Consider the following 23,386-nt stretch of genomic DNA (forward strand, 5'->3'; position numbering starts at 1 on the left):
CCTTTTGGATTTTGACACAATTAAGGTACTTTGTGTAAAAATCACGCATCCATAGATTCCTATGGACAGAATTGCTTGAAACCTTTTAGCAGTCATCTTTTGAGTTGTGTACATTGGATTTTCGCTGTTTTTCTCTTGTTTGGCTTAGATAAATTACCCTATTTTCCTAAAATGGTGTGGTGTCCATCTTTAGTGTTTTCACTGGGTTAGTGTGTGTGTTATGTGCAAATACTTCACACATTGCCTCTGACATAAGCCTGTCTGCTCATGCCAAGCCACCAAGGGGGTGAGCAAGGATTATCTAGGTGTGTAACTCCCTAATTCCTGCTATAAGGAAAGGGCCTTTTCTTGGACAGGGTGCCACTGACAACTAGAGACCCCCATTTCTAACAATAAGATACTAGGACCGGATCGCCAACCAATTTTCACTGGCTCTATTGCATATCCTTAGTGGTAAGTAATGCAGTGCTTGGAGCAAACACCTCTTATCAACGTATTTTCAAAGAAGGCTTCTAGAGGTTGTAATGTGTAACAAGAATGTTTGACGTTTTGTGGTGTTTTTGTGCTGTTGTGTTTTTGTGAAGCATTGCATTGTTCTTGTGTTTATAGTAATCTTTTCACTTTTTGTTTTGTATTGCTCTCATTGTGTTGTTATATTGCATGATGCTATGTTAATGTGTTAGTTCTGTTGTTTAAAAGTATCTAACACTATTATGCGTGCTCATTCCTTTAAAGTTCAAGTGACAAACAACCAAAGTGTAAGAAGGTAAAATACTGCTGCTCCAGGTATTCAACTATATAAGACACTCGTCAGCCCAGAATTTTCTCTGAGACCTATCCTTGATTAGCACTTCTATGGCCTGATCACAAAATATTTTTGACTGGAACTATTTCACATCCTTATTGGTAAGTTAAGATGCTTGGTGCAAACAACGTTTACCACTATATTATGACAGTAAGGTTTTCGACAAGGTAATATGAGATAAAAAAATTCTATTTGCTGCATTTTTGTGCTGAATTTTTGCAATGCAGTATTGTTTTGTTGCAAACTGCCCTGCTATGTTTTAATATATTAATGTTGCTTTTGTGTGTTATTGTTGTATGTGCTGTTCCTAATTTAGATACGTTAATACATGTTGAGACATTTCCAGCCAAAGTTATCTGTGGTCTTTAGCTTGCATTAAATTACATCTGGATTCAATATATTCAGAGCAGTACCTCATATCCCTTGTTGTGAATATATTTAACAGAAATCAGAGGGACATAGATGCTATGGAATAAACATGTGAGGAAACACCCTTGAAGCTGTGACAGAGAACTTGAGTTGTGAAAATATACTCTGTGTATAGTTGAGAGTAACTTTGCACTAAGTATATTTGAAAACAAGAGGTATCTGTAATGTAAATATAAGGAGATCTCAGTAGATTGTCACTTTAACAGGTAACTTTTTCATTTTTACCATTAGAGGTCCAGGATTGGTAGCATTATGCAAAGACGACATTGTTGAATATGAGTTGTGGAAAGTGTAATGGATTAGATGCAGACAAAAATAATTCAAATAGTATGCAGGTCAAAATAGATGCAGGATGACACTCTAACATGATTGAAATCACCACTTTATCCATCTTATATTTTGCTGAAACATTATAATAGACAAATAATCATATGATCTAGCACTATCGCTCTTTAAAAGTTTGAAGCAAATGTAGGCACTCTAGAACATTTGACTTGCATCTTATTGCACGAATTGGTATTTAGCATTGACATCTTTAATATGATGTCCAGGTGGAACAAGAATAAGATCCACGGAGATGGGGCTGACCATCAAACAAGGTGGCCTCACACTGAGAAAGCTCCCTAGCTGTCAGTGACTAATCCCTTCCCCATCTGTACATAGTACGACTGGAGTCGCCGGGAAATCGCACACCTAGACAAAGTAACGACAGAGAAATGCTCCGTGGCTGATTCTAGTGCCAGACAGGCCTGAGGAGGACCGAATCGGGTGGGAATTCAGGAGCCTAAAGAAACTAGCTGAACGGATTGCGTAGGGCTGAGCATGACTGGCAGTACAGCGGCATGGCCCCTATGACAGCGAGCTGTGGTTCCCCTCCACCATCCTGGGAGAAGACACCGGTGGAGGTGGCAATCGGGGATGGGCCGAGGCGATGCAGCCCTTGCGACGAGGCGTGAAGTCAACAGTCAGGTGGTGGAGGGAGAGATCAGCGGTTTGGCCAGGGTCCACCCGATCCTAGCAGCCCAAAAATGCAACTGGCCCCTATTAGATCCTCTTGGTGTGGAGGAACCAGCCATGGAGTTGGAATGCTGATGGCCCATTACTGTAATGGCCGTGCAGGCACTCTACCATCGCTGAAACACCTGAGGCGTTCAAGAACACGGTGCCTGGAGCAAAAAGCCCTGAGACGGCTGCCGGAGAAATCAGCATGACCCCGGTAAAGGCCTTTCGGGTGGTGGGCCCAGATCCAGAGTGGGGGCCCCGGGGACATTGTGGCCTGCAGATGACTGGGGTATGGGCACCACCCCTGTGTTCTAATGAGAGGCTCTTGCCAGTAGATTGTGTAAGGCTGGAGGCAACCTGCAGCATACATTTTGCATAATGGACTCTGATTGTCCCGCAACAGGGGTATTTCAATACTGAAGTATTTTCTACTATGTCGTGAGGCCGCAGGTGGACCGGTGGGCACTATGGCCAAACCTCTGGGATGTTGGCACCTTGAGGGCCTCTCTGCTTGGGAGCTTGGACCGGGGATGGAGCCGGCAGAACCCCGAGCTGATCAGCTTTAATGACGCTTCCCTGAGCCGTACGTGCCCCTCCGGTGTTGCCTGATTTCCTGGGGGAAAAGCAGGGCCAACACTAATAGCAGCTGATGCCCCTCTGGAATCCCAGGCCTTTTGCAGAACACAGGCTGCAGTAGCCTTGCCTCCTGAGAGGGCCTACAGTAGGCTTTGAGTGTAAACGGTGGTCATGGCACTGCTATAACTGTATTAACACAAGTCCTTGCAGGCCAGGGGTGGTGTGGGACACTAGTGGACTGGGATATTTGCCTACATTGTGCCTACCCTCGGTCCCACTGTGCAGACATGAACTGGCTGCAGCTCTGTGCTAGCCTGCAGGATACACCACACACGTGTCTGGCTTACTATTGCTGGCAATAATGTGAGGATGGACAAATGTGACACACCGCAGTCTCAGCTACCCTTTGAAAGCAAGAAAACGTTTAGTCAGCCTGAACTAGAACAACAACGGGGGGCCAACATGCTGCCCCCATGGATGATGCTACTCAGGATGTGGACATTAAGGAATTCCTAGCGGATGTCAAATCCATCATAAGTGCTATTCATGCCAAGCTAGACCTCACGGGGAACCGCCTAGACAGGATGAAAGAAAGGGTGGACAAACATGATGATCGGCTAGACCATCTTGAGACTAGAGTCTCTGATACAGATGACAAACAGGCAAACCACAGCGAATACCTACTCCAGATAGAGAAAGTCCCTGAAATAATTAGGCCAAGAAAGAAGATTTAGAGGCGGCCTCAAGACATAACGACCTGCGGATCATCGGGTCCACAGCCATAGTAAATATGGAAGGCTATGTAACAAAGATGCTCAGGGAGCTGTTAGGTTGGGCCCTATCCCCTGTGTTTATTGTCTAGCAATAACAATCTAACATCCATTGATAGCTGGATCCGGTGTTTCAGTGGACTAATTCATTCCCTGGAGGGGCTTGTGTTTGACCTCCTAGTCACATGTTCAAATCCCAGTGGATCCACTCAGCAATGTATCCATCTGAGTTTGAGGAAATGAGTACCATTCAGTTGGGTTACAATAAACATTTGTTATTCAGCACCAAGACAGCTACAGGTGAACATGCGCTTTATAAATACACATATTATGTTATAAAAGTGGGCTATAATGTTATGAATAACATGACACCAAAACAACAAAGATCCAATGTAGGAAACCTGAGATAAGAATTTGTAAAGAATAAACCCTTTCTAATGCCTTAAAGTAAAAAGTGGCACTTTGGGAAATCTAATCGCTCCTGACCAGAACAAAGTCAAAGTTTTAGATTAACCGCGATGAAGCATGGGTCCGATACAGTTAGCGGTAGGGCCTGATCAAGTTTTGTGTACTTTCTGACTTAGTCACTTTTTTGCATCTATTTTTGAGGCTCCTTTTTGAGCCGACTTTGTGTTCGACAATGGCGGCTTGAATCAGCACCAAGCCTGGGTCAGCTCCTAGTAGTCTTGAAGATGAAAAGCTCTGTAGCTTCAGTGGGGCAAACCTAAATCTCACGCCGAGTCATGGTTCGATGCCGTCGACTTGTCTCTTGATGTCGGATGAGTCCACATATTGACCTTTTCGACAAAAATTCTCCAAATCTTCTCACACCCCTGGGAATTCTTCCAAAGGGCCCTTTTGGGTGTCAAAGGTGTCCACAAAACCAATCCAAGGTTCCAGAAGCTCTGAGTTGGTCTTTGGGATGTTGGGACTATGTCTCCCACAATGCTTCTGGCCAAATCCTTTAAACGTCCAGCTGAAGGTGGTTAGTTGGTTTCTTCTTACTGTAGATGATCCAAGTGCAGCTCTTTCAAACTTCTGCTTTCAGGGAGTCCACTCCTTCAGTTTTCAAAGCAATAAGGCAAAGTCCTTACGGCTGTAATTTCAAAGTGTGCAACCGATGCAGTCATTCAGAGTGCAATTCTCTTCGATGCAGGCTAGGGTTCCAGCAAGGTTGACCTTCTTCTTGCAGTTTTAGACAGAAGTGTGAGCTTCTGGACAGCTCTTCCATATTTATGCAGTGTTCTTGGGTGCCAAGCCGGGGGGCACCCATGACCAAAAAGGTATAGTACGCCACCGTCCGGTATGACAACTTCCTCCAAAGTGTGACAGATGCTTATGCCAGAAAGCACTGTTCTTTTAAAATCCAAAATGGAGAAACTCTCTCCTGGCTGTTTTCCTAAGACTACCCTTCCAGCCCCTTTGCTAATTCAACTACTGGGGCTCCTATCTGGCTCAGGGTGCAGGAAGTGGGGGTGAACCTGTGTCCTGACCTAACTGTCAGTTTGGCTACTCCTGTCCCATACTGCCTTTTGCTCCATAGCTCCAGATCTCCTTTGTCTCCATTCAGGCCCTTAACACCTCTTCAGAGCGATTTGACTCAGTCTGACAAAGGCTGGCCAATCCGGAGAGGCTGTTGGAAGGCTGGATTTAGTTTCATCAGAAAAGCAAGTTCTCTAACTTCTTTTCTGTGATAGGTATAATACATTTAACCATGGAAAGTATTTGGACAACTACTTACTATCATTTAATACATTAAAGTATATTTAGCTCACTCTTGTCAATAGTTATACTTTATTGATGTATTTTCATGGTAGCCTATGGAGACAATGTGCTACAATGGGGAACAATGAAATTGGTAGTTGTCCTTCAACCAGGACATATATAACATCTGGAGACCTCAAGGGTGCCTTATATGTAACTATAGAGTAATTAAGACTTTGGAAGTACTTTTAATTACAAAGTCGATTTAGCATATGATTTAGTTGTAAAAGTAGCCTTCAAAGTAGGGCTGCCTTTGACATGACATTAGACAACACAGCAGTGCACACTTGCATTAAATCTGCTGGACCTCTAAACATACATGCCCTACCATATACTTGGGGCTTACAGGTAGGATATCATAATAATTGTAATTACAGCTAATTATTGTATAACCTTTACACACAGCACTTGCCCCAGGTCTGGTTAGCAGAGCCTTTTATCACAATCAGAGTTGGTTACCTCCAGTATCAGACAAAAATGGGGGTGATCATGGCAAACAAGATGACTGTTCCACACCCACCTCAACCAGTAATCCAATGTCCTACACCTTCAAAAGTCAAAGGAAAAATACAGTGGGAAGAGGCCTGGAGCTGACATTCCCATATACACATTGGCCCTCACACCAAAGGGGAAAATAGTATGTTTAGAAAAACAGTAATAATGTTTCAAGGAAATGATCACTTTCATAAATGTAGTAAGTGTTGACAAATCTAGAAGAAACGCACCAGAAATTCTGTAGGAAGAGGGTGGGGCAGTTTTCTTTGCTTTTGTGTGCCCCTAAGAACTGGTGCACCCTCCATCTGGCAAACAGATTGCTGCGCAAACCTGAAGAAGATTACAAGAGAAGAGGAAAATATACTCCTGCGACCTAAGGAAGGTCTCAATGAGGACCTGCTTCCTCTTGAATCTCAATGGCTAACATACTTCCCATGACCAGGGCTACTGACGTCCGGTAACTCAACATTAAAAAGAGTCAATAATGACTGGCTATAATATTTGGCCCATTCCGTTATGAACTTTGAAATCCTGCAGGGCTGCAGAAGGGAAGTATAATGTGGCTCAATGAGTGGCCTCACTGAGGACATTCAAGGTTAAAAAAAGTGCCAACATATTAACTAATAATGGTAAACAGTGGTAAAGAAAATGTGGCTGCTACAGTTTTCAAGTTGGTACATTCCATGCTCTGCTGACAAACATGGATGTAGCAGACCCCCCCTCCCCTAGCGCCTTGAGACCCTCCGGGTGAGTAGTGCACTATAAAAATGCTTTGATTGATTGATTGATTGACTAGACCTTATAAGGGACTTTCACAACTATTTGGAAACCATCTCGGCCACATTGTTGTACCTTACCCTGCTGGAGGTGTTTGGTTGCAATCTTACAGTTAGATAGTAAAACTTAAGTAAAGCCATTGACTAGGAAATCAACTGGGCTTTTTATGATTTCTTCTCCACCACAGTCAACCCTTAAAAAGGGCCTAGGACCCTGCTGACCCGCCTCAGTAGGTAGTCATTTTTGGGACCTGGTTCCCAAGTGTTTTTTCATTTGCCAATAATTTTGGCTTTGTTTGATGAATCTTGATGACATTTTATAAACAAGTTTGCCACTCACTTCAGCTACTATGTTTCGGGGTGATCCGCCAAGTGAAGGCAGAGAAAAAAGGGGGTCCCAAAACACGTCTTCCCGTTTTAATTGCCATACAAACTTTAGAAACTGCTGAAAGGAATTACAATAAATTTGGCAGCAAGATAGACGTTGGTCTTGGGAAGAGCCTGTTTGTGATTTGGTGTAAATCTGTTCAGTTGTATAGAACTCTTAACCGAAATCCAAATTTGTACATATAGGGATGCAGGAGATCTGCGATACCTCCTGATCACTGCTGAGATCTGTTTGGCTGCCAACACTTCGAGCCAGGAAGTCTTGGCATCCATCTTGGGACTCGGCAAGAACAGAGTCCCAGAAAAAAACATTTAAAAAAAGAAAAGGGCACGGGTAGAAATACCCTGACACCCTAGGCCTCTTGGGAATGTCCATATATAATGGAAAAGAACTCCTAGGCAACTGAACAGTTCAAAATATCACTTAATATTATTACGTTTAATGTAACAGATGAAGAAATGCTCAGATATATTTCAAATTATATATGCAGGTATATGTTGGCAATTTATCGCAGAATGTTTTGCCCTTTACAAGTATGTTCTGTTAAGAGCAGGGAAGAGCGGCATTGTTTCAAGTCTATAAGTGTGAATTCTGTTGGCTATTTCAAACATTATGAGCCTGCATAATATGCATCTGATCAGGGTGGTGAAGCAACAGTCGCACATTCAAAATTTGACAGGGATAATTCATGCATTCATCTTCCCTGTACTGCTAAATCATGTAATATCAATGAAGTACCGCCAACAGACATTCCTGTGTGCTACATAAATTCAGTATTATATATCTCCTGTGTGGTGTACAAAAGCATACGGAAACAATAGCCTGTTTCATAGTTAGAGCATACCTTGTTGCGCTGTCCACTTGCAGGGACTGAGAAAGGCAGTCATCTGCACAAATATTGGTATGTTGACCCCCTCCGGAGAAGCTCCCAAAGACCAGTCTGCTACCGATCCTGGGCTCACATGAAGCCGGTAGCTGTACTTGAAAGGGTGAAATTTGAAGCTATCCAACGAGCGTACTACAAAGAAGCGATGCATGAAGGATGATGACATGGAGAAATGGTCCGGATAGTTTAATGTCAAAATGAAAATATTCAAAAGCTTCTCTACATACATTTTAGAAACATGTCAGTTATTGAACGTTATTAAAAGAAATGAAGCGTGGATAAAAAATGTGGGTAGTTGAATGTTTCTCTGTTAGCATAGTCTTCTGAAACAAAAAATGCAGTTTTCATAACACCTACAATCAGACCACTTTAAGAAATATGGTGAAAATGCATAATATGTACACTGCATGGAACCTAAACACTTGATTAAAGAAAGAACCTTATCAGCACCGCATCAGGCTGTGCCGCAAAGGGGATCTGTAACCGGGCCCTTAACTCCATATACAGGGGCAGGGGAGAGAGCGATAGAAAGGGACAGCCTCCTATGCGGCTGCAGCCCAGGCTCCGGCCTCGTCCAATGCTCCTGCTATCACAAACAAGTGCCGCTAATGAGAGAGTGGCAAGGGAAGTGGGTGATAGTGGAGGAGGGGTGGGAAGATGAGGCTGGGACAGGAGACTTAAATACAGATAGAATAAAACAAGCATGCTTCCAAAGTGTTTTACACAACTATGGTTAAAGACTGTGCGGCGCTGTGCAGTGACAATATCACGTAGTCTCCCTGTGCCAACCAAAAATTTCACAAAATCTCCCTTTGCCTACCAAAAACAAGCGCAGCCTAGCTTATTATAAACAGATGGCCCCTGCGCTTGAAGTCCCGTGAAGTACTTGGGTGCGGTTTTATACAAGAGCAGCCACGTTAATGAGAAACAGATGGCCCCTGCGCGCCGCTGCTCACTCCCGCAAGGTGGATACCAGCAAATGCAAGAGTGCATGAAAAAGGCAGACCAATTCCAAAAGGTCATCTCCAAGAGCAGCGCATGCGTGCTGCCTAGGCGAGACCTAAAAAGGAGTGGAAAGACATCAGGGGCCATATTTGTGACCCAAGTTGCGTCACGTTTGCACCACGCAATGGGTACATGCGTGACGTAAACCTTAGGCCAATTTGCGACGCGCTGAGTGGGGCACTATAAATCTGGACTAAAGCAACATAGTGCAAATAGCTGCATTGACTTACCGTGCCCTGGGAAGGCGTTCCATGGGCATTGCGAATTTTGATGCATTCCTAGAGATACTAGGATTGGTAAACCTAGGAATGCGCCAACAGAGATGCTTTCCCAGGGGAGGCATAATGAGGAGAAATATCTTTATTTCTCCTTGTTACTTCCTCTTTCTATGTGTGCGCCATTTTTCTTCGAAGGATAGTTTTTGTGCAGGAAGGTGCCCCTTATAGTACAAAAACAATCCTTTATGTAATGGAGGCACCCTTGCACCATGGTGTAAGGGTGCCTGCATTGGCCCTAGACTGCCAAACGTGCACCAGTGCAGGGGAAAAGGCAGGAATGCTTCGTATTGACTCAAATACTGAACATTCCTGCCATATACCTCTCATGCAGTACAGCGAAGGTAACGTGCGGAACTGCACTGAATGCCGAGTTCTTAAATCTACCCCTTAATGTTATAAAATGGCTGCACTGCATGCTCTGGTGAGACCAATGTGCATCCTAGATACACAACAGGGGCGAAGTAGGAGAAAAGGAAAGGTGAATGCTTGTCAGTTTGTTTGAGCAGACAGAGGAGGACGTGTACACTAAGGACAGGTTGAGCAGGCAGTTCATTATGGCTATTATAGAAGAACTTACTCAACACAATTATTGTGCATCCAACAAAATGTATCCCCACCATACCCACACATATACATGCACTTTGTTGCCTCTTCCTCTAGCCTCAGGTAGCTACCAGGAGATAGTAGCAGTTGCTGGGGGAATATCTCAAAGTGCACTTTCCCATATTTTTAAAAGCTTCTTATATGACATGTTATCAAAATACATTTACATATTTCTTTTCCAAGAACCTCATCAGAACATAATGCAACTAAGATTGATTTGTATGCCATAGCTCAGTTTCCATATGTAATCGGATGTGTTGATGGCAGTCACATTCAAATATGCCCATAATCAGCATCAGCATATTTATTTCGGAAGGGACAATATCACCATTCTCTAAATATTCTAGTAGTTTGCGATTCTGCATATATACTAACCGTTTTAGTTGATAAATACCCAGGGAGTTCACAAAACTCTTTCATCTTTCGTCATGTCAGTTTATAACTGACTGGCAAGAAGAGATTAAAGATGGCTATCTTACTAAGTCTTGTTAAGTACTTAACTTTTTATTTGTAGGATACATTGTATTTACAAACCTAAATGTTATGTTTTTCTAAATGTAGGGAACAGTGCATATTCCATTCGGCCCTCTATTAAGACCCATTACCTAAAAACAAACTGCAAGGGAGAACAGACACAAAAGCACACATAAGCGTATAAGATCAGTGAAGGAGCGCATGTTTGGGATTTCGAAGGGGAGGTTTTGTTGAGCATTGAAGTACACTGAAAAAGCTTCACAAGATAGCAATGAGAAAGGGACTACCAGTTCAACCTGGACAAGAGGTAGCTATGGTAGCTGAAGGCAGAGTACGTCGAAGTGGCATTACAAAAGAACGATAATGAATCCCTATTTGTAAATTACAGGGCAAATGCATCAACCAAAAGACCGGCCGCAAATGGGCTGATCCACAGAATCGGCCCCTTTGCGACCGGAATTTTGGCATTTGGGATGCATCAACCCAAATGCAAATTTGCAAAGTAGGCAATCCCAAAATTTGTGATTACCTAATTTGCGAATGCATTTAGGAATCTCAAATTGCGATATCCCATTTGGGATGCAACAAGCCTTTCCGAAATACAACTTTGTATTTAGGAAATGCTAACTACCATCAACTGCAAGTTGATGGTAATTTGCAAAACTTTGGAAAATGCACAAAAGTGAATTTTTTAAGTGTCATGTGGCGCACACACTTGTGGCATTTGTGTGCTCCACATGTGCACACATGGCAATTTCAGGGGTGCATCGGGGTGGCCTTTTGTCCCCCTTGCACCCTTGAAATTGCATGGGCAATTTGCGAGTACTTATTTTATACTCGCAAATTGCGCATGCAATTCCCATTCATTCCTATGTGCCTCTAGTCCCATAGGAATGAATGGGAAGCTATTCCTTAATTTGCTATTCCCAATCAAGGAATATGTAGGAACTGCTAATATTTTAGCGAAACCTACATGCATAGGCAATTGCTATTCCATAATTGTGATTACTTAATAATCGCAATTAAGGAATTGCAATCAGGGCCAGACTGGATGTAGAGGGCACCAGGCCTTTCCCCGGGGGTCCTCCAGGGTGGGGGGCGTTTTTGTTACTGTTGGCCGGCAATACCGGCCCTCTGTAACAGAATCATCCAAAACTGGCCCTAACAAACAGCTCGGCTGCACCCCTCCTCCGGGGGACAGTCGAGCAGTTTACCAGGGCCGGTTTCGCTTCTCAGTCGGGCCCTGATCGCAATTTCCTACTTTGATACATGTGCCCCATAGTTGTTTAATAGTGAACCACAAGGAATTGCTGTTCGAGGCAAAGGCCAAATTGTACATATCATTTTGCAATCTTCTAATACCGATTAAGTGCTAATCGGTATTTAGAAATCGCAAAATTAATAATCTGTACACCAGGCCCTGGTTTGGTGTCCCAGTGAGAGGGCAGTATTGTCTTGTTCGGCCCTGCTGTTCTTTGTTTTCTCTTCCACTAGGACACCTCTCAGGGTATTTATTGCTGAATGTAAATTATGTAACATTTACATTAATTGCCATTTTTGCACACATTTCATCGTGCTACATGAATATACTCCATATATTCCATAGATAAACGAACTGCCCACTGACGCACTACCACCTCTTGCTGGATACACATTTGTCCTTGACTTGGACACAGAAAGTACTCGTCATGAATTTAGGTGCCATCAATTATTGAAATTAAGACTCGACATTAAGATTTCGAAATATATTAATCTAGTCATGTGTTTCTTCTCATAAAATTACATTTATACACTTTAATCAGCATTCCAAAAGAAGAATCCGACTGCTCAATATTTCTATGACATTGAATGTCACACTTTCATGAAAATAACACACAAAAGAAAGAAATTGTGCATTTCTATCATATGCAAAGGTGATACTAATTCATTGAAAAAATGTTTACAAGTCTGATTTCAGAGAGACTACAAACACAAATCAATTTACTTAAGAAATTATTTGGGGAAATACTTTTTATTGACATTTAGAAACAGGGGTTTTCATCTGTCAAACAGCAAACAAACAAACGCTATTATCACCTTGAGCAGAGGATGACCTTGTATCATTAGTCATAGTGATAATTCCTATTTGTAAAGCGCAAACATATCACCATTAAGTGTTTCAAGGTGTGGGGCGTGGCTTGCGCCCGACTGAAATGGTGGCTACTCCGTGACGCTCCGTGTCGGTGGAGGGATGACCGGGACAAGCGCTGTACCTCACATCGCAAATGGCCTTAAAAATATGAGGGGAGTCGTCTGAACCTGTGGAGTCCCTGATGCTGCCTTCTTGAGCATACTTCTCCGCCTGCATTCGGAGGTTCGTCCGATATTTGTTTGAGGCGCGGCACTTCAACACTGCGACCGCCATTTTGTCGCTTGGCTCCCGCGGACGGAGACGCTTCTCCTAGCGGTTTTCCAAGTGATTTGCCACAAACTGGTCCCTGCTTCTTTCTATACTACTGACATACTGGATTTCCATATCAAAGCAGGTACCACCAATGCTTCTCTTACCGGCTGTACTGTTTTAGATGCCTCACAGTGAAGTGACTCTACCAACACAGGCGCAATCTAATGACTTTCTTCCACGCGCCTTCTACTTATGACATTTTCGGTTATTTCTGCTTCACAACGTTTGTCCTTTCACACGCTATTCATGATATGATTGCATTTTTTGTATTTTACTATCAGCTATAATTACAATATGGCTTAGCTCCCTGGCTCTTCACTTCAATGGCTGGACCTGCTATTTGAGACATTCTGTCACATGTGCATGCTTATCTTTTGTGATATTGGTCGTTATATTTGATAGTACTATCACAGATTTATGCTATGTGACCCTATAAAATACTTTTACATACTAATATTTGCCTTTACCATCATTCTATGAGGCTGTACTTTCTTCGTTGCATACATGTTCTTATACCTAGGCTCTTTGTATTTAAGTATTCATGATTGTTCTCTAATTGGTTAAACTTTGCCATTTATAGCATTATATCAATATATAGATTGTTTTGAGCCTATGGGAAGATTTTCTAAAGCTTCTTCATCGATTAAGCCTACTTCTCGCCAATTTCTATTGCGCACCAGCTCTCGCTTTGATTGCCTATACATGGAGCCCTCAGAATCCTCCTCACCCATGGGGGCTGCGGCGCCTTCTATTACTTATAGCTCTGTAGTTACCAAAGCTTCTACGAAAAGGCTAAAAAAAGACCCTCCTTCTCCACCCAAACAAACGAGCTCTGTCACAATGGAGTTACTACTTGAGGAGGTCAGAGCACTAAAACCTTTTATGGAGCAAACTAAATCTACCCTTCAGATACTCTCTGATAAATGGTCCACCATAGATCAATGTGTTACTACTTTGGAGAAGAATTTTGAGTCCATCTCCTCTTCTACCTCCAAGATTGACTCTCTTTCTTCACAGGTTTCGGCACTTCTTCGAGAACTTGAAAGTTTAGAGAATAGGAACAGGAGAAATAATTTACGAATTTATGGTCTTTCTGAAGGCACGGAAGGGTCAGACTCGCTTGCCTTCTTCAAAACTTTTCTTCCAACCCTTCTTCAATTACCTGAAGTCAACACTTTACACATCCAAAAGGGGGAACCAACTTGGTCCTCCATCTCATCCTATGACGTCTACATCCACGCATAAACCACGAGGAGTGATCTTGTACTTTCTAGAGTATACTGATTTATTGATGGTCCTCTCAGCTGCCAGAGCGATGAATCGCATAATATGGTCAGGAAAATCTTTGTTCTTTTCTCAGGATTATGCTAAACCAACTGCAGATAGACGAAAAGAGTTTCTATCCTTGAGACCGCAACTGTGCTCAATAAATGCACGGTATGGCCTTTTCCACCCATGTTTATTCAAGGTGACCATCGATAACAGAACCACAACTTATGAAGACTCGCTCAAGTTGAAAAGTTTTTTTTACTCTTTTCATGCTGACGAGATGGAAACTGCCTCATCGATACACCATATTTAACAAAATGGATTGCATGATGGAAATTGTTTTTCCTTTTCTTTACTGATGCATATTAGTAACACTTATTTAGATGTTTTATGTTCTAACATTAATCTATAAGAGTGAATTGTCCTTTAACATTGTTATTTTCCTCAAGCGTTTTTTCCTAACTTCCTTTTTGTCTTCACAGTTTGTCTCTCCGTGCTCCCCATTTTACTTCATTTTTGGGGTCTCTTCGTTCGTTCCGTTTCCCCTCCTGCCTTCCCCTGTGGGTCCTGGACATGTCATTGTTCAGTGTGGCCTTCCATCCCACTACTTCCCGTATGTTCCGGATTCTATGTAAGTTGTTTTTTCAAAATGTATGTTTCTTTGTCCCAATTCTTTTTCTTCTTCTTTTTCTCTCTTCTTGCTCATTTCTTGCGCTTGCCTATTTACTCATTCTCTCCTTATCCTTCACTATCTCTCACGGGCTTTCTTCTCATAGCTTCTCTCTATTTTTCCTTTCTACCTTTTCTACTCTCTTATTTCACTTAATATTCAATTGGTTGGTTGTTCACTATGTTCGAATCATTTTAAAATGTTATGTTCATTGGATTTTATTATACTGTTGCAATTTTAATCTATGCACTTAAAAATAATTTCATGGAATGTCAGAGGTTTACACTCACCCATAAAACGCCAAAGAGTTTTGACACACTTCGCTAAATTAGATGCGGATATTGCATGCATACATGAATCTCACTTAACAGATGAGTAATCCACAAAGTTGAAGAGAGGTTGGGTGGGGGAAATTTTCTTCTCCTCCGGAGATGGCAAACGCAATGGAGTTGCTATTCTTTTTCGTAAATCTTTATCTCTTAAAATTATATCGCACTGTCATGATCAATTAGGTAGATGGGTATTTGTTAAATTTATGGTAGACAATGTCCCAGTTTCTTTATTGAATATGTACGCCCCTACCACTGGTAACCCTTCCTTTTGGACTGATCTCTCACAGCAGATTACACAATGCTATGATGAAAATTTTATTTTAGTAGGAGATTGCAATGATGTCCTTGACCCTTTTTTAGATCGCAGTTCCTCACGTCAATTCACTCCTCACAAATCTCATAAGTCATTCTTACAGATTATAAAACACCATAAACTCATTGATGCATGGAGACTATGCAATCCTACACTACAAGAATACTCCTTTTTCTTACCGGTACATCACACTCAATCTCGCATAGATTATATTTTTATTTCCCATATTATTTCTCAATCCTTAATCAGATTAGATATTGGTTCCATCTTGATTTTAGACCATGCCCCTGTCACCATAACCCTCGATGTTTTACATAAACCAAACTCCCCCTGTAAATGGCGTTTTAATAATGCTCTTCTTTTAGACCCTGTTTTTTCTTCCTCTTTTACTTCTTTCTGGACAGAGTACTTTTCTCTCAATCAAACAGATGATTTACCTTATCACACCATTTGGGATGCATTTAAAGCTTCAGCCAGAGATTTTATCATTCATTATGTTTCTAATAAACGTAAATTAGCCCGCAAAAAACTAACGTTTTTTTCACTAAAATTAAATATTTAGAACATTCCTATTACCCCTCTAAATCAAAGGAATGTCTATCTGAACTTCTAAAAGTCAAATTTCAGTTTTATCAAGACACCACAAACAATGCTTCTAATTATTCATTAAAATCAAGTGCGAAATTTTACGGTGGTCAAAATAAGGCCGGGAAGTTACTAGTTAATTATTTGAAAACCAAACAAAATAAGTTGACTATAGAATCGCTCTATGGCTCTGATAACTTGCTCAAATTTAAATACAAAAATATCTTAAATGAATTTTTACATTTTTATCAGACGTTATATTCATCCGAGACCCTAGCATCTGACTCTTCTATTTCTCATTTCCTTTCTAAAATCAATCCTACCTCTGATCCACGCCCAGATATGTCTTCTTTAGAAATAGATATTACTAAAAAAGAACTCCACTCTGCTCTTCGAATCCTTAAAAGGGATAAGGCTCCAGGTCCGGATGGCTTTACTGTAGAATTTTTCACTCACTTTGCATCTTTGTTGATTCCCAAACTACATATCCTTCTCTTTTCCTTCTTACATTCTCAAGGCTCCACTGGCTCTTTTTCAGACGCTCTTATTTGCCTCATACCAAAAGAGGGTAAGGACTCTCAACATTATAGGCCTATCTCCCTGGTAAACGTAGATTACAAAATTTTCTCAAAAGCCCTAGCATTACGATTAGAATCTCAGTTACCGGAGTTGTTAGGATCCGGACAATCTGGCTTTGTTAAAGATAGGCTCATCATGGACAACACCCGTCTATTCTTAGATATCCTCTCCATCACCTCACATGTCTCTCATTCCTTAGCTGCTATTGCTTTGGATGCAGAGAAAGCATTTGATAGGGTTGAATGGCCGTATTTATTTAGCACAATTAAATGCTTTGGCTTTGGCCCTAAAATTATTGCCTTAATTTCTATCCTATATCCTAATCCAAGAGCTGCTGTTACTGCTAATGGAAGCATTTCTTCTTATTTTAATCTTGCATGGGGAGTTAAGCAAGGCTGTCCCCTTTCCCCATTCCTCTTTAATATTACTTTAGAACCTTTTTTGCTTAGAATCCGCCTGAATACAAATATACACGGTTTTACCTTCCGGGACTCCACAATTAAATTGGCAGCTTATGCGGATGACGTTCTTTTATTTTTGTCCAATCCCCAAACTTCCTTACCTGCTTTTTTGTCAGAGGTTGACTCATTTGCATCGGTTTCTGGCTATAAATTAAGTAAAGATAAATGCGAAATTTTAACCTTGATGAAATATACTTTCAGTGCTGACTTTATTGCATTCGGGTTCTCTTGGAGTCCCCAATCCATCAAATATCTAGGCTTACATTTATCTCCTTACATTCCAGAGACCGTTTCGAATTGTTTGGATAAGTGTATTGATAGACTATCGTCCTTAACGATAAAATGACATCCTTTGTATTTATCCTGGTGGGGACGCTTAGCCACCAGCAAAATGATGCTTTCCCCCATCGTTCTGTACACGCTCTCCAACATTCCGGTAACAAATCCCCTAAATTATTTCAAAAAAATTAATTCCATTTTATCTACCTTTTTATGGGGAAACAAAAAGTCATGAATCTCCATTTGTAAACATTCTCGTCCTAAACTAGGAGGAGTTAATTTTCCAGATTTCTCTCTTTACCACAGATCCTTTATTCTAACCCAATCCTCACATTGGATTACAGACTCCTCTTTTGGTTACCCTCTTTGGACAAAGCTTGAGCGATCTTTTCTCTCCCCTTTCTCCTTCTCAGAATATCTATCTTTTACGCGCAAACCACAATCAGTCTCCTCCCCTATCTCAGTCTCCACCCCTATCTTTAAATTCACATCGAAACTTATTCCTGTTTCCTCCCACACTACCTTTTATGAACTTGCTATTTGGCACAATAAACATATCTTAAATCACAACAAACCCTTCTTTTGGAAATCTTGGCATTCCCGAGGGATCATATGGGTTCATCAGTTATACTGTCAAAATACACTTATGCCTTTTGCACAAGCGACTGTCGCTTTGAATCTCCCTCACTCTTTTCGTGCTAAGCATTCCATTTTATTACAAGCCATTCAATCTGCCCACCCAACATACACCACATATAACCCTCACACACCTCCCACACTTACTAGCTCAGTTAATTTACGCACTTTATTACTTCGCAACTCTAAGGCCTCTATCATTTATAAATTTCTACATATTCCAACTACTCCAAGAGACAAAACTAAGGTAGAGTTGTCTTGGGAAAAAGACCTAGCCATTTCCTGGACTGTAGATTTTTGTAGTAAAATATGGCTTAAACTTAGGAAATCTTCTAGAGCGGCAAATACCACCCAAACTCTCTTTTTCATTTATAATAGACTTTTATTCACCCCATCTACCATACATGCATTTTGCTCTACCACTTCCCATGCATGTTGGTCTTGCACATCCCCACAAGCTGACTTGCTTCACATGTTATTCTTATGCAAGTTCGTTCGACCTTTCTGGGATAAGGTTTGGTCGCAACTCAACTCCATTTTTCACACCCAACACTCCTTTTCTATCATACATATATTTTTGGGTAGCTTATCTCCTATTTGGGAACACACTCGTATGAATGTTAAGATTATTGATTTATTACTAGCAGTGGCTTTCCAACAAATTACTAAAAACTGGAAAGACTTTAGTAAACTTTCGTATCAAGCATGGTGGTATGCTGTATGCTATAATCGCAGATTAGACACTACCTTTGTACATCCACAATCCCTAGCACCCAAACGACTAGATTTATGGGAACCGGTTATTCTCTTCATTGATAATAGTGCTAGACGTCTTTTCTCAGCTCCCCCATACAACAAGAAGTATCTAAACCTCCATGACTTCCGTATATTTACACTTATATAACTTACTTCATCATTTTCCTATGGTATATTGTTAATCATTTTTCTGTATTAATTATGCTTCCATTCGCTTCTTTTTATGATTTTTGAAGAACCTGTTTTTGATGCTCCAGTTACTCTTCGAATAGTTTTATATTCTATGTTTTATTTTCCAATCTAATTGATGTATTACTTTAATTTTCACTATTTTTGTTGTTTTTACACAATTGAGTGTTATATTATCATTTCTTATCAATAAAAATCTTTTTGAATTGAAAAGTGTTTCAAGGTGCTGGGGGCCTTCGATGAGATTAATTGAGCTATTGCCTAGAGTCACATGATTCTGAGCTAATGTGCCTCTGGCACTGGGGACCGAGCAAAGGCCTGTGCTCTGGAGTTGGCCACGCTGGACGCTGGCCACACATCACCTCTTTTTAGGTTGAGCATTTAAGATCTCTTGTACATACTTTAGTATATACTTCTTATATACTTATATGTATATGTACTTTGCGGGCTCTGGAGATTAGCCCTAGGACTTGTCTGCTTCCACTTTGTGGCTTGTTTTCTGTTTAACTGTCTCTTTTTAACTATCTTGATAGAAAACAATCAGCAGAGGTCAGTAAAATACCAGAATCCCTTTAGCATTCTCTAGATTCCAGTCCATAGAAATTGGCTTCCACCAGCACCAGTAAACAATAATATTTTTTTCAAATCTTGTATTTTCAGTGATATGACCACGAAAGCCCTGATTTTATATTAAAATCAGAGCTTTGGACTATACCATTTCCGGCTGAAAGTCAACATTTCTCTCCATGTGTTCCCATACCTGGCGTGTCAGGCAGTTTGTTGCTTACTTTACCTCCATGTTGGAGCACAGTGGAAGTTTCAGCACCCAGGCTAATGTGCTGCATAGCTAAATATATATAAGGTACCAAAGGTGAGACAAATTGCATTGCAAATGCCTGTTCTGGTTGGCTATCTACAAAGAAAGTGCCAAAACGCTTTCCTCAACATGACCCTCCGATCATTTTTACCCGAATTCCATTGTTTCCATTTTTTTTTATTTTGGGAAAGATGCGAAAAACTTCCGGCCTCAGACACTGGCTCTGGAGCTAATGCTGACTCGTGCAGAGCACGTACCAAGCAATCATACTAACATATATTGCATTCGCTCTATAATGCTGTACCACCCCGATCAGATGCATATTATGCAGGCTCATAATGTTTGAGATGGCCAACAGAATTCACACTTACAGACATGAAACGATGCCGCTCTTCCCTGCTCTTAACAGAACATATTTGTAAAGGGCAAAACATTCTGCGATAAATTGCTAACATATACCTGCAGTCTCAGCTTAATGTGAGGCGGGAGGCAGGCAGGAGCGACGAGATTTGAATGGTTTATCATTTGCCAAAAGACATCCCTTTGCTAGAATGCAAATTCGCGTTAAGGTTTTCTGCATTGAATGGTGAGTTACCACCACATCCATTTCTTTTTCTGTCATTAATCTGCAGAAAAGCTTGTAATGTGATACTCAGATTTAAATATAATCTTCTGTTAGTGCTGTATTTCCATTTCTTGCAGAAATCGAAATGTGAAGCGAGCACCGCCTGGAGCCTGTGAAATAAGCATTGCTATCTGCTGGCAGGGGTCGCGCGGCTCAACAAATGTTCAAGCACCTTGAGAGGTCACTGCCCTCTCCATAAACACCCTTCATTTGCTCATACCTTTCCAATAAAATGTCTGCTTTTAAATATTTAGAAAGCTTGCCAGAAAGGCCTTCAGATTCATCGCAGTGTGTTTACAGGTTTATTGCAGTAACAGCTTTTTTACTCATGCCTGCGGACGTAAATAAGAAATATATTATACTTTGAGGATGGAAAAAGTGCTAGACATATTTCTATCTCTTTTGAAAGGGATTAGCTTGGTTATAGATTTATTTTGGATTGTTGACATTATTTTGAATGTATTGTTTTCTATTGTATGGATCTCCGCTGAAGAAACTAGCCATGCACATTGGCATTATGACCTGATTTTGCATTATTATTTAAATGTGCATTCCATTTTGCTAAAGGTGATTTCAGTTGTGTTCACTTTTATCTCTAACCCTCCAGTTGACCCTGTGAGCTTAGAGTCTAAACCTCACTTCCCATTGTGCTGCAGTAGGAAGCACTAATTGTAAGAAATTTCAAGTTTGCTTGAAGTATCCGTGGTTTTTATTACAAAGATATTGCAAGTCGTTGAGGAGTACGGAGACCAAATATGGGAACGAGGCCGAAGATGAGTTCCTTTAAAAAGTCATGAAATTCAGAGGTAAATTGCAATAACCTTTTAATGTAAGGCATAGGGTATGTTATTCCATATTATACATGGTCACACCATCGCCCTTCCTTTAAGCTGCTTAAATCCTTGGTGTCTTACTGTTGCATGTGCGTTGCAGACAAGAAGAATGAAAGCATACTGTGCTGCAAAATTAAATACACTAAAAAGCTCTTAAGAATTTTTGCCCAAAGATACCAGAAACGATTGCGTTAGGTTCAAACAATGATGTTGCTCAATTACGTAGAAACACACATCGATTCTGACTTTCTTGCAATGTTCTGTGGTTGTATGTTTATACAACGCATTCCATTGCAACGCATGCCTTTACCACGCATGCGTTACAACGGAATGATTTTTTAACGCATAACTATTTCCTCTAATTCTTGCGTGGTGACGTTGTACGTCGTTAAGAGGAAACTGAAGTTTTTTTCCGTTTCCTCTTAAATGACGACGATTGCCTGCATAATATGACGTAATTTCAGGTGAGGTTTTTATTTGGGGGGAGACCCCCCCAAACCCCCCTTGTTTATTTTGAACCTTTACCACATATGCCTTTACTACATACCTCGTAGTAAAGGTATGCGTGGTAAAGGCTTTCGTGTTAACCACATATGCGTTGTAATGCATGCGTGGTTAATGTATTCGTGGAAACGGCCGCGTTGTAGTGGCTGTTTCCCATGTTCTGTAGCATGGAAAAATAAATGTTGACATTAAAACCTCTTTGGGCTGCTCAGTTATGGGGCCTGAGTAGTACAGTTAGTCCGAAAGTGTAACTTAATTACTTTTCGGTATTCACAAAGGTTAAGGTACTACTAGTAAAGTTAAACTTTTGTTTTAACTTTACTGGGAAGTCTATATCCTGATGTTCCCTGGATAGATCCAGGGAAACTATAAAATGTGTTCATGCCCTCCCCTTTTCCAGTTACATAATTCTTTGACAATCACATTTATAAAACCAGGCATCTATCCTAGCAAATTGAAGAAATGCTGCAGTAGCAGATTAAAAAAATCATACTTCCTCTCCAAGTAGGAAGGCTTGGATGCTGTCTGTAAAATAAAAATGTTCTTATGACAAATTTCTGTAAGAACCATTGTATTTTTATACAGATTACCGCACCCATGTTCTGAGGAATACAGAGTTTCCCTGTTGTTCTATAACAGTCTTTTTCCTTTGGGCATGAGTGCATGTTGGAACTCAGAAGCTTTGTTTATGTTTGTTTTGCAAACTGCTATCTGTCGTTGCTGGCTCATGCATGCAGGAGATATGCAGAGCCCAATTCACGAAGGGAAACGTAGACTTGAAGTTTACCTTTGTGAATTGGGCTCTTAGATTTTAGGTTTACACTTAGACTTCAAGTCTAAGTTTACCTTTAGGAAATGGGCCCTTAAATTTAAAGTCTAGACTTAGACTTCAGGTCTAAGTTTTCCTTTGTGGATTGGGCCCTTAGACTTTAGGTTTCAACTTAGAGTTTACCTTTGTGTACAACAACTTCAACATTAGGGTACCTGAGCCCAGAAGGGACACTGATCTCCCTTGGCTACTGTCTCTCTTATAAGGAAGGAGAAAAAAGGAGAAAGAATGCTAGGGAGGTTATACCTCAAATAGCACCCGGGCAGAAAGGTGGGGCTATCAACTTTATACTTCCCATTCAAATGTTATGACTGGGACAAGGGAAATGCATGTAGAGAATTCTGCTATTTTTTTACCATTGTCTTGGCATGCTACTCTACCCCTTCATATTGTTTTTCATAGTAGTTGCCTTGTTCTTGCCTTGTCTCTGACAAGAAGATCTACTATAGTTGCTTGGTGGCCTTTACCATTAAGTACTGGGAGAGTTCTTCATATTTTTCTTTCCTCCTACAATACTTCATTGTCCATTGGAGCTATGTGAGCCCACTGCTCTGATGTCCTGTAACCCATCACTACTTTAGCCCTCAAATCTATGGTACCTTTTTCTCTGTCTACCACTACCACTAACACTCCATTGTTTCCCCATTCCCTCTGTCTCCATCTGTCTCTCTCTTTTTCTCACTTGTTACTTTCTGTCTCTTCCCTGACTTCCCACATCCCTTTTTAGGTCGAGCTAGACGTAAGCAATGCGAAGCATTGCTTAGTCTGCGAAGACATCTATAGTCACCCGTTTCTGGGAATGATTAGGTCGAGCTAGACGTAAGCAATGCGAAGCATTGCTTAGTCTGCGAAGACATCTATAGTCACCCGTTTCTGGGAATGAGGACAAGAGGGTGCACGAGCGCAGATTGCACCTCGTGGGCGCGCACGGCGCCGTGCCCCTCTCTTGCCTCGGAAGCAAGCACCAACACGCATGCGCATACCCAGAGACACACACACACACACGAGCACCCAT

The sequence above is a fragment of the Lissotriton helveticus genome, chromosome 3_2, assembly GCF_964261635.1.
Source record: "Lissotriton helveticus chromosome 3_2, aLisHel1.1, whole genome shotgun sequence".
Classification (NCBI taxonomy): domain Eukaryota; kingdom Metazoa; phylum Chordata; class Amphibia; order Caudata; family Salamandridae; genus Lissotriton; species Lissotriton helveticus.